We start from the raw sequence: 14,525 nt of genomic DNA on the forward strand, positions 1-14,525 counted from the left end.
AAACTCACATGTTGAGAGGGAAAAACAAGTTTTAAAAAAAACATATATAAATATACATTATGCACTTCATAACCACACCTACTCGAGCACCTAGATAACCCTCTCTCCACACCTTGTTTGTTGCACTTAACACCCTCTAGGTGTACCGCCACCTTGGGTGCTGCAATAAAATGAGATATAGGATAAGGATATGAAAGGAAATAAAATATAAAAGACACACCTTGAAATGCATAGAGGAATATGTATTGAAGCTCAAGAACTTTCAGATATGAATCTTTTTCGAACTTTTGAGTGTGGATCTCAAAATAAAATGATGAAAGGAATAAAACCCATAAATCTCATTGGGATCCAAGATTGAAGGACTAGGTCAAGTTGGGAAGATGTCTTTCCACTAGGCTATCGTAGTTTGCGACTTTGAAACTGGTGACTCCAGAAAGCTTGTGAACTGTACCTATTCTAGATCTATAATAATTTTTGCTCCCAACCTTCAAATCAACACAAAAAATAAAGGTTTCAGGATTGGGGTTTGATGAGGGCTCTCCTTAGTCAAGCCCTAGGTTGTCAAATGCTAGGTTAAGGAATTAAGCGTAAATGAGAAATGTAAATGTAAATGACTATAAAGAATTAGATAAATATTAGGATTCACCTTGCCCATGTGTATGTAATGTATTTGTATTATAGATTTTAAATTAGGAATGTAGGGTATCTCCACTCTTTGTAATGGATCTACCCTAATTTCATCATGGTGTCATGGATATGAATATGCATCAATATATAAGAAGATGAATACTTCAATGTGGATCTCCTCCCTTGACCTTGAAGACGAAATTCTCATAAAGTATTCTTCAATGCTAGAGAGAAAGAGCTTCAGTTAGATGCTTCTTGTTTTTTCAAATGAATCTTTGAAGTCTCCATATATATGACTTTTCAAGCAGGAAAATAATACAAGCCGACTAGATAACAATCATAAACTAATTAAGCCCTAGAAGATTTTCGGGCTAAAACTACCAAGGACTAGGTCAACCTAGTCTAGAGCTATGTCAACTTGGGAGGACTATTTTGATCTAGGTCAACCTAAGTCAACCTGGTCCAAGAGGATAGGTCTTGGGTGCCACAGAAAGTGAGGGCAGGTGCTAGAAAGATAGGGTGGAAAGATGGAATAGAGACGAGGAAAAGAGGAGCAAGAAAAAAAAAACCCATGGTCCAAAGAAGGAATCATGAAGAGAAGGGAGCTAAAAGGTCTTAAAAGGAAAGTGCGTTCATTTTAAGATGGTACAAAACCTACTGATAGATCATTCCAAGATGGGCAAGGATCAACATCCCTATCAAATGCCTTGAGGATTGACCAAGGTGGGATCGAGTTTCCTTGCACTTATTCCAAAATGGGATTAAGATCTTGGATCCTCAAAAACCTTGAGGAAGGCCATTGATGTTGGTTTCACATGGTCTCCTCTATCTCAACATCCTTTTTAAATTAGTAATATAGTCAAAATAACTTAGATTCTCTAACTCAAATAGATTAATCCTATATTATTTCTTATTAAGTTATACAAAGAGATTTACCCATAGATGACTCATTAGGGGACATTACAAGCCTAGAGATAAGTCATACTCTTTGTAAACTTCTACAATAAATAAGATTGGAATTTTGCATCTATACAAAAATCACAATTTCTTTTGTTTATTGCTGAGTGTCAAGAAATCCAATCATCCCATTCAAATGATTCTATCACTTAACATGAAATTTTTTCCACAATGAGTCATAGTAGAGAGATGCATATTCTGGATTCGATTGTGTGCATGTTTTTTAAATTTTTTATTCATTTTCTCCTTTCAATTTACTTTTGCATTAATTCTACAAATGTTATGTGAAGAAGCGTATATGCTAGCCCTAAGATAATAAAAACGCAAGGGATGATGACCCAAAGCTACCTCACTTTTATAAGTACTTTAGTGAGTTAGAAAGATAAATTAAATGAAATGAATTAGGTATGCATAGGATCATGTAGAGCCAAGGAGTTGTGATATGAACAATAGTGCATTTTTCATCTACCAAAAAATGCAAAAAAAAGTGTCAACTTTTTACTAGGCTTGGGTGCAATACACTTGGCCAAGAAAATGTCTAACCATATTGGATATCTAGTAGGCATTAGATATTTGATATATTTGTATTAATAAAAAATAATAATTTAATATTATATTTATATATATTAAATAACAAGAAAGGGGAAGCAATACAAAGGGGTCACTGTCCTAATAGGCTCAAGTAGGTCCAAAGTGTTGAATGAGATAATGATCCTTTGTTAAAAATGTGTAAATTGAAAATGGAAAAAGGAAAGACATTATGTAGAAGGAAAAATAGACAATATAAAAAGAAAGACAAAACTAGAAATAACATACTAATAACTAACTACACAATAACTAAAAAATATTGAATTGGAGTCCAAATATTGTAGTGACTTGGGACTTTAGTATAGATTGAAATTACAATGTACAAAATGTTTTAGATTTGTTTTTTACAAACACATTTAGTTGAAACTTTTGGGAACTTTTCAACTATTCCAAATCTACTTGAAAAAGTTTTGATAGCTTTAGAACCTATGTTGCAAAAGAAGATTGTTGAAGTATAGAAATGAAGGAGATTGATGGAACCTATCATGGAACAATCATTATTTTTTTACTAATGTCAAACCTACTACTTTTTGGTGAGACAATTGCTAATTTAGTCTAAATGCTATCATTTGATTCATTGATGAAGAGGATTTGAAAAGAAAGGATAACAAGAGTACCTAGAGAAAGGTTGAGTTATATGGTGTATAAAAGAAGCACTAAGACTAAGTAAGACTTTGATGATATAGTGTATTGTTTATCTACTTAAGGCTATAATAAAAGGATACTTGAGCAAAGACAAGAAGAAGAATAAGCAAAGAAATGTGTTTGCCAAGCTTGACCAAGAAAATAGTGCAAGTCAAGCAAATTAGTGTAGGTTGAGCTAAAAGTTAGTTGTGACCGGGAAAATTGAGTATGTGTCGAGAAAAGAGAAATCTAGTAGGTCTCGAGTGAAGGAAGTTTAATATGTGTTGAGCACCAATAAGACTCAATGTATGCCGAGCAACCTAGTGTTGACCAAGCATTAGAAGATAGTTATTTTCAAGCAAACATGTTATTGCCGAGTGCTAGTAAAATGAGTTTGATTGAAGATTTGATGAATTTGAGCCAACAAAGTTGATTTCTTGAATTATGTGAAGCGTGTGAAAGAGAAGTATGATGAGTTGGTGGTACAAAATTCAAGATAAATCATTTTGAGGCAAATTTGAAGACGATTGGCCTAGAATTTTCTAGAAGGGAACAAAATGGAAAAGAGGGTAGATTCGATGAATTTGACCTAACCCTCTAACCATTTAACCCAAAGATGGACAACTATGGTGAGGTGACAAAATATCTAAATTATCTATATAAGGAGATAACAAGCCAGAAACAAGTGTCATGGTGCAAACCAAAGATAGACAAAGAGTCTTGAGGTGTTGCTTCATATGAGGGCCGAAGGAATGAACCTGTAGTTGGCATACTAAGCATGAAGGCTTAAGGAGGTGAAGGCTTGAAGCATGAACAAGTTGTCAGAGATGAAGATGAATGAATGCTAAGCAGAATGAAGGATTGGATAAGAGATATGTAATCTGCAAATGAGTTGTCTTGTTACTAGATCAAGTCCTACTGTTACTTTCTAACAACTATATCAATCTAGATAAATCCTTTGGATTAAGGTTGACCTAATAGTCATGAGTAAATCCTTTAACAGGGTGACATTCTGATCAAATATTCTAAAGTCCTCTAACAAGGCTCACTCCTAGCAGGGTGATTGAAATCTTTTAATCAAGGTTACATTTAACAAGGAGCATTGTAACATTTAATAGGGTTGGCTCCTCACAGAGCTCACTTCAAAAGAGTGAAAATTAGTAGCATATTACTAGTGGTTTTTCCCAAATTGGGTTTCCACGTAAAATCCTTGTGTCAAATTGTGTGAATGATTTTGTGGTATTTCATGTTTACATTTTTGCAAACTTCATTTGACCTAGGACAGTAATATACTATGGTTTGAGATATTGGATGATCAATGCATGCACATGTATTTGTTAAGTACTGAAAAGTTATATAGATACATTTGGGCAAAAGAGATTTGTCTTGGTCAAACCCCTAGTTAGAAATCAAACTTGAAAATGAAAGAAAATTGCATAAAGAGAAAGCATAAACACTCATGGACCAATATAGAAATCAGTCATGTCCATGTAGATTTTTGAATGTACGTGAATTCAAGGAGTTGACCTTGTAATGTAGGATAGAATTAAAGATGTCCTCACCTATGTATAGATGTATGAACACTACACAAAGATCCTCATGTATATCTTTTTTATAGTAATTTGCAATGAAGGAGAGATAGATGTGGATGGAAGAAAAGATCTTCTTGCTTGATTGTGAACTCTTCTATTTGGCTATCAGGGAAGATAAACTTGCTTCAATGAAAAAGATTGCCTTTGAATGGACTTGGATGAAAGAGGAAAAAATAAATATTAAATGATTTCCTTCAAATCTTGAATCTAGTTACTTAAATGTGTGATTGCTTGATCTGTGGCAAATGCTCGATTGCCTACATTGAATGTATATATGAAAGCCTGTCAAAACGAAGAGAGATAATGTGTTTATCTATCATTTCAACATTAAAAAATATGCTTAAACCAACCATAGATCCAATCTCCCACCAAAATCCCCACATAGAACTCTAGATCAAATTTGGGCCCGAATAAGCTAGAACATAACTTCTAAGTTGGAAAAATTTTATGGAAAATTTACTGTTCAAGGTGGATGATGTCTTATAGCTCTTCTAAATAGAGAGAAAGAGGGTTTGCAGAGTAGTGACACCCAAGAAGGTGGCAATATTTGCGCGAATGATTTGCTGATACTCTCTGTCAACTGGACTGGCATTCTTCTCCTCTCTTATAAAATAGTTAGGCTTTATGTCAATGCAACATCCCTGCCCATGGCGGTAGGGATTATAAAAACTACCGTGACTGCATAAGCATGTTTCTCTGCTAACACTCAGGTTCTCTTTGAATGGCATCATTGCTGGAATTATCCTATGTTGTCAATCATCCAATACCTTGCAGGGTTAAACATTGTAAACAAATTTGTATCCGCTTCCTAACTAGTCATTCCATGGATAATGGGTTACGGAATTCTAGCTGGACTTTACAACCCGGCAGTCTTAACTATTCTCTCACTATATACAGAGATAATTTCTCTATATATTCTTCCCTTTTGCAGAATTGTAACAGTATCGGATTACTTAACCAAATCCATTCTCAGATTCTCACAGCTGGGCTGAACCAAAACATTGTTTTAGGAACTAGACTTGTGAACATGTATGCTATGTTTGGTAAAATGGACTCTGCGCGCCAAGTTTTCGACAGAATGCCCACACGAAATATTTACTTATGTAATGCTTTAATTAGAGGATATGCTAGAAATGGACCGTGTGAGGAAGCCTTAACACTATATTACCAAATGCAAGAGGCTGGAATACAACCAGACAGATTCACTTTTCCCGTAGTGCTCAGAGCTTGTGCAGAGCTATCAGATCTGCAAGAGGGAGCGAAGATACATGATTGCATCGTAAGAAGCGGGTTCGAGGACGGTGTTTTTGTTGGAAATTCTCTCGTTGCTATGTATTCTAAGTGCGGTAGGATTAATGTTGCACGCCAAGTATTTGACAAAATGCCTGAACGAGATGTAGTTTCATGGAATGCGTTGATTGATGGACTTGTGCAGAATGGACATGAGAGAGAAGCATTGACACTCTTTGATGAAATGATAAAGGCAGGGATCGAACCAGGTGAGGTTTGTTTCGTTAGTGTGCTCCAGGCCTGCGGTCGTTTGGGAGCTCTGCAACAGGGTGAGTGGATTCATGAACATATAATTCAACGTGGGCTCATTTCAAATGTTAAAGTTAGCAATTCTCTCGTGGCTATGTATGCCAAGTGTGGGAATCTGAGAGTTGCGCGCCAGTTGTTCAATTCTATGTCTAGTACTGATCTTGTTCTATGGAATGCAATGATTGCTGGGTATTCTCAGAATGGGTATGCCAATGAGGCCTTGGAACTCTTTCGAAAAATGCAACTTTCAAACATTTTTCCTGATTCGGTTACTATGGTGAGCTTGCTCCAAGCATGTTCCCATTTGGCAGCTGTGCACCTAGGTGAGTGTCTCCACAGTTTTGTAGTTAGAAGTGGTTTTCAGTTTGATGTGATTCTGACCACCGCATTCATAGACATGTATGCCAAATGTGGTAATATGGATATTGCACGGAAGATATTTGACAGAATGTCCCGGAGAAATGAAATTTGTTGGAATGCAGTTGTTGCTGGGCATGTCCAGAACGGGCAATTCACTGAAGCTTTGACATTGTTTAACCATATGCAGCTGTCGGACATGAAACCTAATTGTGTAACCATGATAAGCATCCTCCCAGCTTGTGCGCATTTAGCAGCTCTACACCAAGGTAAATGGATTCATAGTTACATAATTAGAAGTGGACTTGAGTTGGATATAGCTGTAGGAACTGCTCTTGTAGACATGTATGCCAAGTGCGGAAGTATTGATATAGCACGCTTTCTGTTTGACAATATGTCTAATAGAAATGTGATTTCATGGAATGCAATGCTTGCTGGATATATTCAGAATGCACATGCAAGTGAGGCCGTGACACTCTTCAATCAAATGCAACAGGAGAGCTTGAAACCTGACATGGTCAGTGTGATCAGTGCGGCCTCGGCATGTGCCAATTTAGCTGCTATGCAGCAAGGTAAGGCAATCCATAGTTACGTTATTAAACAAGGGTTTGAGTCAAATGTTGTTGTCGGGAATTCCCTTATTGATATGTATACAAAATGTGGTAGCATAGATAATTCACATCAAATGTTCAACAAGATGTTGAATAGAGATGTTGTCTCTTGGAACACGCTGATTTCAGGATATGGTATGCATGGTCGGGGTGAAGATGCTCTTGGGCTTTTTTCCCAAATGCAACATACTGACATCACTCCAGACTCTATCACATTTATTTGTGTTTTGTCTGCCTGTAGTCATGGGGGTTTAGTGGGGAAGGGCTGGGAATATTTTGAGTGCATGAGTCGAGATTATTGCATCACACCTGAACCACAACACTATGCGTGCATGGTTGATCTTCTTGGTAGAGCTGGGTGTCTGGATGAGGCAGAAAACTTCATAAAAGACATGCCAAATGAACCTGGTGCTAGTGTGTGGGGGGCATTGCTTGGTGCCTGCAAAATTCACCACAATGTTCTTCTTGGAGAACGTGTGGCAGAACGCCTCTTTCACTTAGAACCTAACAAAGCTGGATATTATGTGCTCTTGTCAAATATATATGCTGCCTCTGGCAGGTGGAATGACGTTTCAAAGATTAGAACATTGATGAAAGAAAGGGGTATAAAAAAGACACCGGGGTGCAGTCTAATAGAGGTAAATAACAAAATTCATGCATTTGTTGTTGGAGACGAGTCACATCCTCAATCTGAGCAAATATATGCCATGTTGAAAAGCTTGGCTAGAGAAATGGAAGATGCAGGGTATGTGCCAAGTACAAGTTTTGTTCTTCATGATGTGGAGGAAGAGGTGAAGGAGAACATGCTCTATAGTCATAGTGAAAAGTTAGCAATAGCATTTGGGCTTATCAGTACAAGCCCTGGAATGCCTATTAGGATCACAAAAAATCTCCGTGTTTGCGGTGATTGTCATAATGCAACTAAATTCATTGCTAAGATTGTTAAGAGAGAAATAATTGTAAGGGATGCAAATCGTTTCCATCATTTTAAAGACGGGTTATGCTCCTGTGGGGATTATTGGTGATAATGATAGCTTATTGGGTGTGGATATTCAAATGGAGAAAAGGTTAAAAATCATCAGTGCCATTAATTTCTTTTTGGATAAATTTTATAGTCGACCTTTTCATATCACTGATTGAATGTATCTGCAACTTTGCTCAGATGTGAGTTATCCAGCGTCTTCCACAAACTAGTACTGCTTATCATTTACAATGGAAAAAACCTATTCTAAACCTGCCTAGCCAGTCTTTCCACGGCAGCTTTAATGCACCTACTTTCAAATTCAGAGTCATTCCAAACTATACAAAGAGTTGATGACATCATCGTCATATATTGTGTGTTGCACTTACAAAGGCAAAGCAAATGAATTCAAACAGAAACGTGATACAAGGGATGTATTTTCTTGCAATCAAACTTGAGCAAATGGCACGTGGCAAAAACAATATGGATGGAACAGTCCACGGTAGACATTTCCAATCTTACATAATTCATTGGCTAGGTCATCTTACCATGTGGTAGTGGCTACCATGCAATTTATATGCACCCAGGCTAGTGTTAAATGGTCGCAAGTCTTTTATATACAAGTGAAATACACTCAAAAGAAGTGCATATAAGTTGCATTGTAGACAGTGCCTTACCATGTACCCTACCTAGTGATAAAGAGCGTTTTGAATTATCCCGTTTACGTGCAAAAGGATAGGAAAAAACACAAAAATAGGAAACAATTAACTAAGAGTTATATGTTCTATAATGGGTACAACCAATTTTTATTGGGGAGACAAGTTTCAATAGTGGGAGAGACATAAGTAGGAGTTGCACCATGAGTGGATATATTGATTCTTAAATTTAAAATAGAATATAGTAAGGAACTTACATGATCTATTCTTGCAATCATGTAACAAACTTGACTTGTTTATCATACATCTCAAATATTTTACGATAACACCACTTTTCTAACATAGATTGAGTACAACACTTTAATTTGAGATCTCAATTTAGTCATGCTTTAATGATAAACAATGAATAGATTGCATTTATAGAAGTTTAGAAATTGCACTACCTAGAAATATCTTGCATGGGGACAAATTTGACATACAAGTCATATAGACTCGTTAGATATAATTATTAATTTTCTTGTGATTAATGACATTCCTAGTAAGATTAATGTTCTCTTAGATTGATGTAAGTTACAAAGTTTGTATCACAGATATGTTACAACTTGTAGGGTTTGATTACATGTGGTTGTTGGGTGTGAATTTTATGTTAGAGTTGAGGATGTTATGCTTGTACATCATATTCCAAGATTGATGGTGCATCTTCACATTAGACAACATGAAAGATTTTAAAAAAACATAATCTAAATTTGAATTTTAAGTCAATAGAAGAAATCATTGAATGTCATATTTGAGTTTAATTTACAATCAAACTAAAGGTAAAATAAAATCACTTATAAGATGATAAAAAATTAAACTTTCAACAAATCCTTTAACCAAATTGAGCTATACAATCATAAAGTAATACAACTAGGCCTATGTTGTAATTGACATTAATTTCAAAAGCAATGTTAATTGATTTCATTACAGCACTATTAGAGTACAAGTTTGAAAAACGTGATTGTAAATCTAGTAGAGTAACCTCAACATAATTTAACACAAATTGTTATAACAATTTAATTTTCATGATCCATTTAAAAACAACTTTCTAAAAAAATGATTCCTTAAGAACCTGGTTATAAGTAACCCAAAGGAATTGATATGGGCACTATATTCTAAACACAAACATATCAAATTAAACTAATATAAATTTGGATTTTAAATCAGTAGAAATAAATTATTAATGTCATATTTTCAATTTAATTTGCAATCAAACTAAAGGTGAAATCAAATCATTTACAAGAATAGAAGATTTTAAAACCCTCAAAAAATCCAAATTGAATTGTATAATCTTTAAGTAATATGACTACAAATTAAAAAAATGATGTTAATTGATTCCATTAAAACACTATAGAATATATGGTTAAAAGATGGGATTGAAAATCCAATAGAGTAATCCTAGTGTTATTTAACACAAAATGTCATAACAATATAATTTTTATGACCCATTCAAAAACAACTTTATAAGAAAAGTGAGTCATTAAGACCCTAATTATAAGAAACCCAAAGGAATTGATATGTGCATTATAATCTTAGCAGAAACATGTCAAATAAAATGAAATGGGATCATTGTATTCAAAATATCAACGCATCTAAAGGGTTTTTATAAACATATAAGAAAAGGTTCATGGGCAACTTCCAACTCAAAACAAAAATCTAAATTGTAGAAACATTTTAAAATACATGAATAACTTGGTTGACTTGAATTTTTTTTGGCCAATATTTTGAAATATTATTTATTGCAATTTGTACACATATATTTAATATAGGATATGGAGATAAGGTCCCAAGAAAATAAAGATATTCATTTTTTGAAGCAAATAATTGATATAAAAGTCTATTGACTTAAATAATAATAAGATTTTGATTCTGAACATTGTATTATATTATATTTGATTATATTTATCTTTCTTATGTTGTAAGAAAATGTTTACTATAATTTTTTTTTTGAACATTAAGTATTTTATAGTTAAAATAAAAATTAAATAAACAACTGAGCTAAACATAAATAGGTTTTTTTTCAAATAGATATTTTATATATCTAATATATTTTAAATCATTAAATAATTAGAATATTTTTCTTTTCTTTTTTACTGAGGCCAAGACCCATATTTTATTAATTCTAAAGATCTTAAACAAGTACAACCCTGTTTAGTGCAAACATAAATCTTTAGTCATGCCTGAGACTTATACGGTCCAAAAAATATTACAAAAGAAAAATTATGTTGGACCCACAAGATACAAAGATACATGTCCAATGACAAAGTTTATAAGATATCCAGCTTCAATAATCTATAGATTATCATTATAAAAACCAATGATAAGAGATCACATTACAAATTACAACCCATATTTCAAATACATGAGACATCGTGAAGCTTCAAGAGTTTCAATTGAACTTTATTGATCCAATGCAGAGCCTTCCACGAGATCCAATGCCTATGAGACAACCACCAATCCTTCCAAACAAAACGCCCCTCCAGAAAAATGTTAGAAGTAACCACATAATTGAAGAGACAATAATAAAATTCTTGCTATAAATGAACCATAAAGAGAAATCACAAAAAAAGAGAGACAAATTTGTCAGAAATCCACCCTTTCAATTTATATTTGTTAGGAAGAGAAATTGAATTGGCTTTGAGATAGGCAATCCTCAAAACAATAAGCCATAAGCAAAGACCTATGCACCCACTATAAAATTTCGGTTAGAAGAAAACCAACTCTGAGAATCACTGCTTCTAAAAATTTCTTCTACCAAAGATACAATGGATCTCATGAAGAAAGTCATTGTTATTTTATTATGAAGCTAAAAAGTGTGCCCTTCCATTATGAATTAACATGATGATCTAGAAAAATTCTAAGATCTATTGAAAATCATAAACAAACATGACCAAAGATAAAGCAACCAACTAAGGAGATTCATACAACAACTCCTTTTAATAGGAGGGGAGCCATGAAAATACATAAAAGAATACCACCACAATGAATTTTTAAAATCATTATTTTGATATAGAAATCCTTATTAACCATTATCATATAAACTAATAGGTTTTTAAACATAACTCAAATACATAAGCTAAAAACTTAAAATTTAGAACCTAAGCTTATATTCCAGAGTGAAAGAATATAGTTTAAAAGATAAATAGATATGTCTTTTAGAATATGACTTAGAAAATGATAAAGAGTTTCCTGCAATCCCTTTAAAAGACTAATGTCTGTAACCATATTACTAAAAAGTAAAATAATTAGGTGCCTTCAAGTCATGAGGGGAGATAGAAAACAAGATGCCAACACTAAATCTCCCACAACCTATTTACTAAATTAAAAAGATCATTTTATTGGAGATAATTTTGATAATTATATAAAATTAATCATTAGAATTTCCATAATTTTTAAACAAATAATAACAATAAGGAAGATATATATGTTTAAACAAAAATTATGAATGTAAGAACTAAGTGTACTATCTTAGATACTAGTACTATTCAACACTTATGCTTAAAGGATATTATCAAAACATAGTTCCTTAAAGAATAAGATTCCAACAAAATTACCCAAGTCTCAAAAAATAGTCAAAAGACGGTCAGGAAGAACTTAAAATATGATGCAAAGAGGAAACATCATTTAGTCCACCTTAATAACTTCTTACAGGTCTTCAATGTTGGTCTAGAGAGACTTTTCGTCTTCTATACCTTCCTCTTCCAAATTATTAACAAGCCATCTATCTTCAAAAAAGACGAAGATCCTATTGACAATTGACTAATGAAGATATGTAATTTTTGTCATTTATGGCAACACATGATTTACATGCTTGTAGAAAACCTCAGAAATAGAGATACTTAGCTTTTGGTACCTAGAAAATTGTCTAAGTATGAAATCAGTTTGCAACAGTGTATTGCTTTATATGTAAAATGTTTTTGATGTCATATTATGACTAGTGAAGTTAGATGGTGGTAGTATACATATTGATAATGATGTGTATAACCTTAGACATCAATATGGACAATACGAAAAAGAGTAATTCACATTTTACCAGTGAAGCATAACAACAAAATTAAAGGTAAAGGAATTATTTTATTTACAAAATAATTACTTGACCAATTAGGGCTGATATCCTAGATGTTTACTCTAAGTTGGAAAAGTATATTATGGCCTTAGGCGACCTAGCAACAATTTTTGAAAAGGCATGGTATTTATTCAAAGGACATCTTGCTAAAAGAAGTGTGTAATTGTATTGTAATAAGTGATGCAAACTTTTTGTGAAGTGATATATGCGAAGTTTTTGAGAACCTGATTTTGTGATCCGAGATCAAGATGAGGTCAGAGATCATTCAAGAAAGAAGTTACAACACCTACATACCTGAAGACTAATTACTTGTCTAGGCAGTGAGCTCTTCTTGTAATTGGAAGTGCATGTTTAGGCAGTGAGCTCATCTTGCATCTATTGTACTACAACTCCTAATAGGGTTGGAATCTCCTAATAGGGATTCAAAGTCTCCTAACAGGGACTCTCTATACTAAATTTTCTCATTGACTCCTAACAGGGTCCATCCTCTAACAAGATACATATATATCAGTATATTATCTAGTGGGTATCATCTCCTCCAAGGTTTTCCCTTGGCCTGGGTTTCCCTAGTTAACAAAATATGGTGTTATGAGTTCTCTTTGTGCATGGTTGTTATTTTTGTTCAACATTACTTGTTTACTTTCTTATGCATGGTACAAAGTATTTAATAATATCTAGTTGGCAACAAAAGTTTGTAGAATATTGATTCACCCCCCCTCTCAATATTCCCTCTTTCTATCAATTGGTATTAGAGCTTGGTCATAGGTTTGAATCTCCTCAGCTAACATTGAGGGGGGAATTGTTGGACTAACTGCCAACCTTCCTCTTTGGGATTCCTGACATGGCTTAATCAACTCCTGTGTTTTATAAGTCTAGTGATTATATTGGGCATTAACAGGTCGATCTTTTGGTGCAATGGAAACTCTAGACTTATAGAGCACAACAAGTGGTTAAGCAATGTCATGAATCCCAAAGGGGAAGACTGGTGGTTAGCCTAGATTTCTAATGATGCTAATCTATTTAGCACCATTTGTCAGAATGTCAAGAATGATTTGCTAAGTCTTGATACTTGTATCAAGGAACCTCAAAGATGTCAACAATATGGAAAGGTATTGTACATTGAGTGTACTTTATCTCATAAGTTGACCAAGAATTTTGACAGCAAGATTGAAGGAAAGCCAAGTGAGCAAGAAGCTCTAACAAGCCAAATACAACAATCTTCCAACAAAGTTGATGACTTTGAAGGACAAGTGGTTGGTGTGCACAATGATATCAGGAAACTGGAACTTGAGAAAGAACAAATTTTGAAGAGATTATTAGCATTCAGAGAGTTTATTGCTATGAAGATATCAACTATTGAGAGACAATTGGAGGAATGTGTCAAAGCCAAGGACACCTATTCAAATTTCTTATACTTTAGATCTCAATGCAATTGATATTGCATTATATGCCCTATGTGCAGTTCTCATTTATACTGAAACAACCAAAGACGCATGGGTAAAAGGTTTGAATAGTCTCAAGGAAAGTTTTGATGATTGCATGAAGATGTTATCAGCTTAAGGCAGATGAACAAAGTTTTTGACAGCAGATGAACAGTTTTGACAAAAAAAATTGACATTCTGACCTTTGTCATTGATGTCAAAGGGGGAGAAAATGCATAAGAAAATTGTAAGGTAAGATGTGAAATCATATTGAAAGGGGAAGCATGTGTAAGATGGATTAGTTGTAAAAGATGATTAATGTATTGATACTATAATGTTTTGGACAAGTTTTTGATACTTAGCCAATTTTCCCTATTTTGTTGCCATCAATGCCAAAGGGGGAGATTGTTGAAAATTGGCTAATGAAGATATGTAATTGTTGTCATTTATGACAACACATGATGTACATGCTTGTAGAAAACTTCAGAAA

At 33.9% G+C, this 14,525-nt stretch overlaps 1 pseudogene; it reads left to right on the forward strand.

The window, feature by feature from the left end:
* The first annotated feature begins 4,978 nt into the window (after positions 1 to 4,978).
* LOC149577436 (pentatricopeptide repeat-containing protein At3g12770 pseudogene) lies at positions 4,979 to 8,056 on the forward strand (annotated as a pseudogene).
* The last annotated feature ends 6,469 nt before the right edge of the window (positions 8,057 to 14,525 follow it).

This window comes from Cupressus sempervirens, chromosome 1 (genome assembly GCF_028749045.1).
Source record: "Cupressus sempervirens isolate cs-2001-9-10 chromosome 1, ASM2874904v1, whole genome shotgun sequence".
NCBI classification, from domain to species: domain Eukaryota; kingdom Viridiplantae; phylum Streptophyta; class Pinopsida; order Cupressales; family Cupressaceae; genus Cupressus; species Cupressus sempervirens.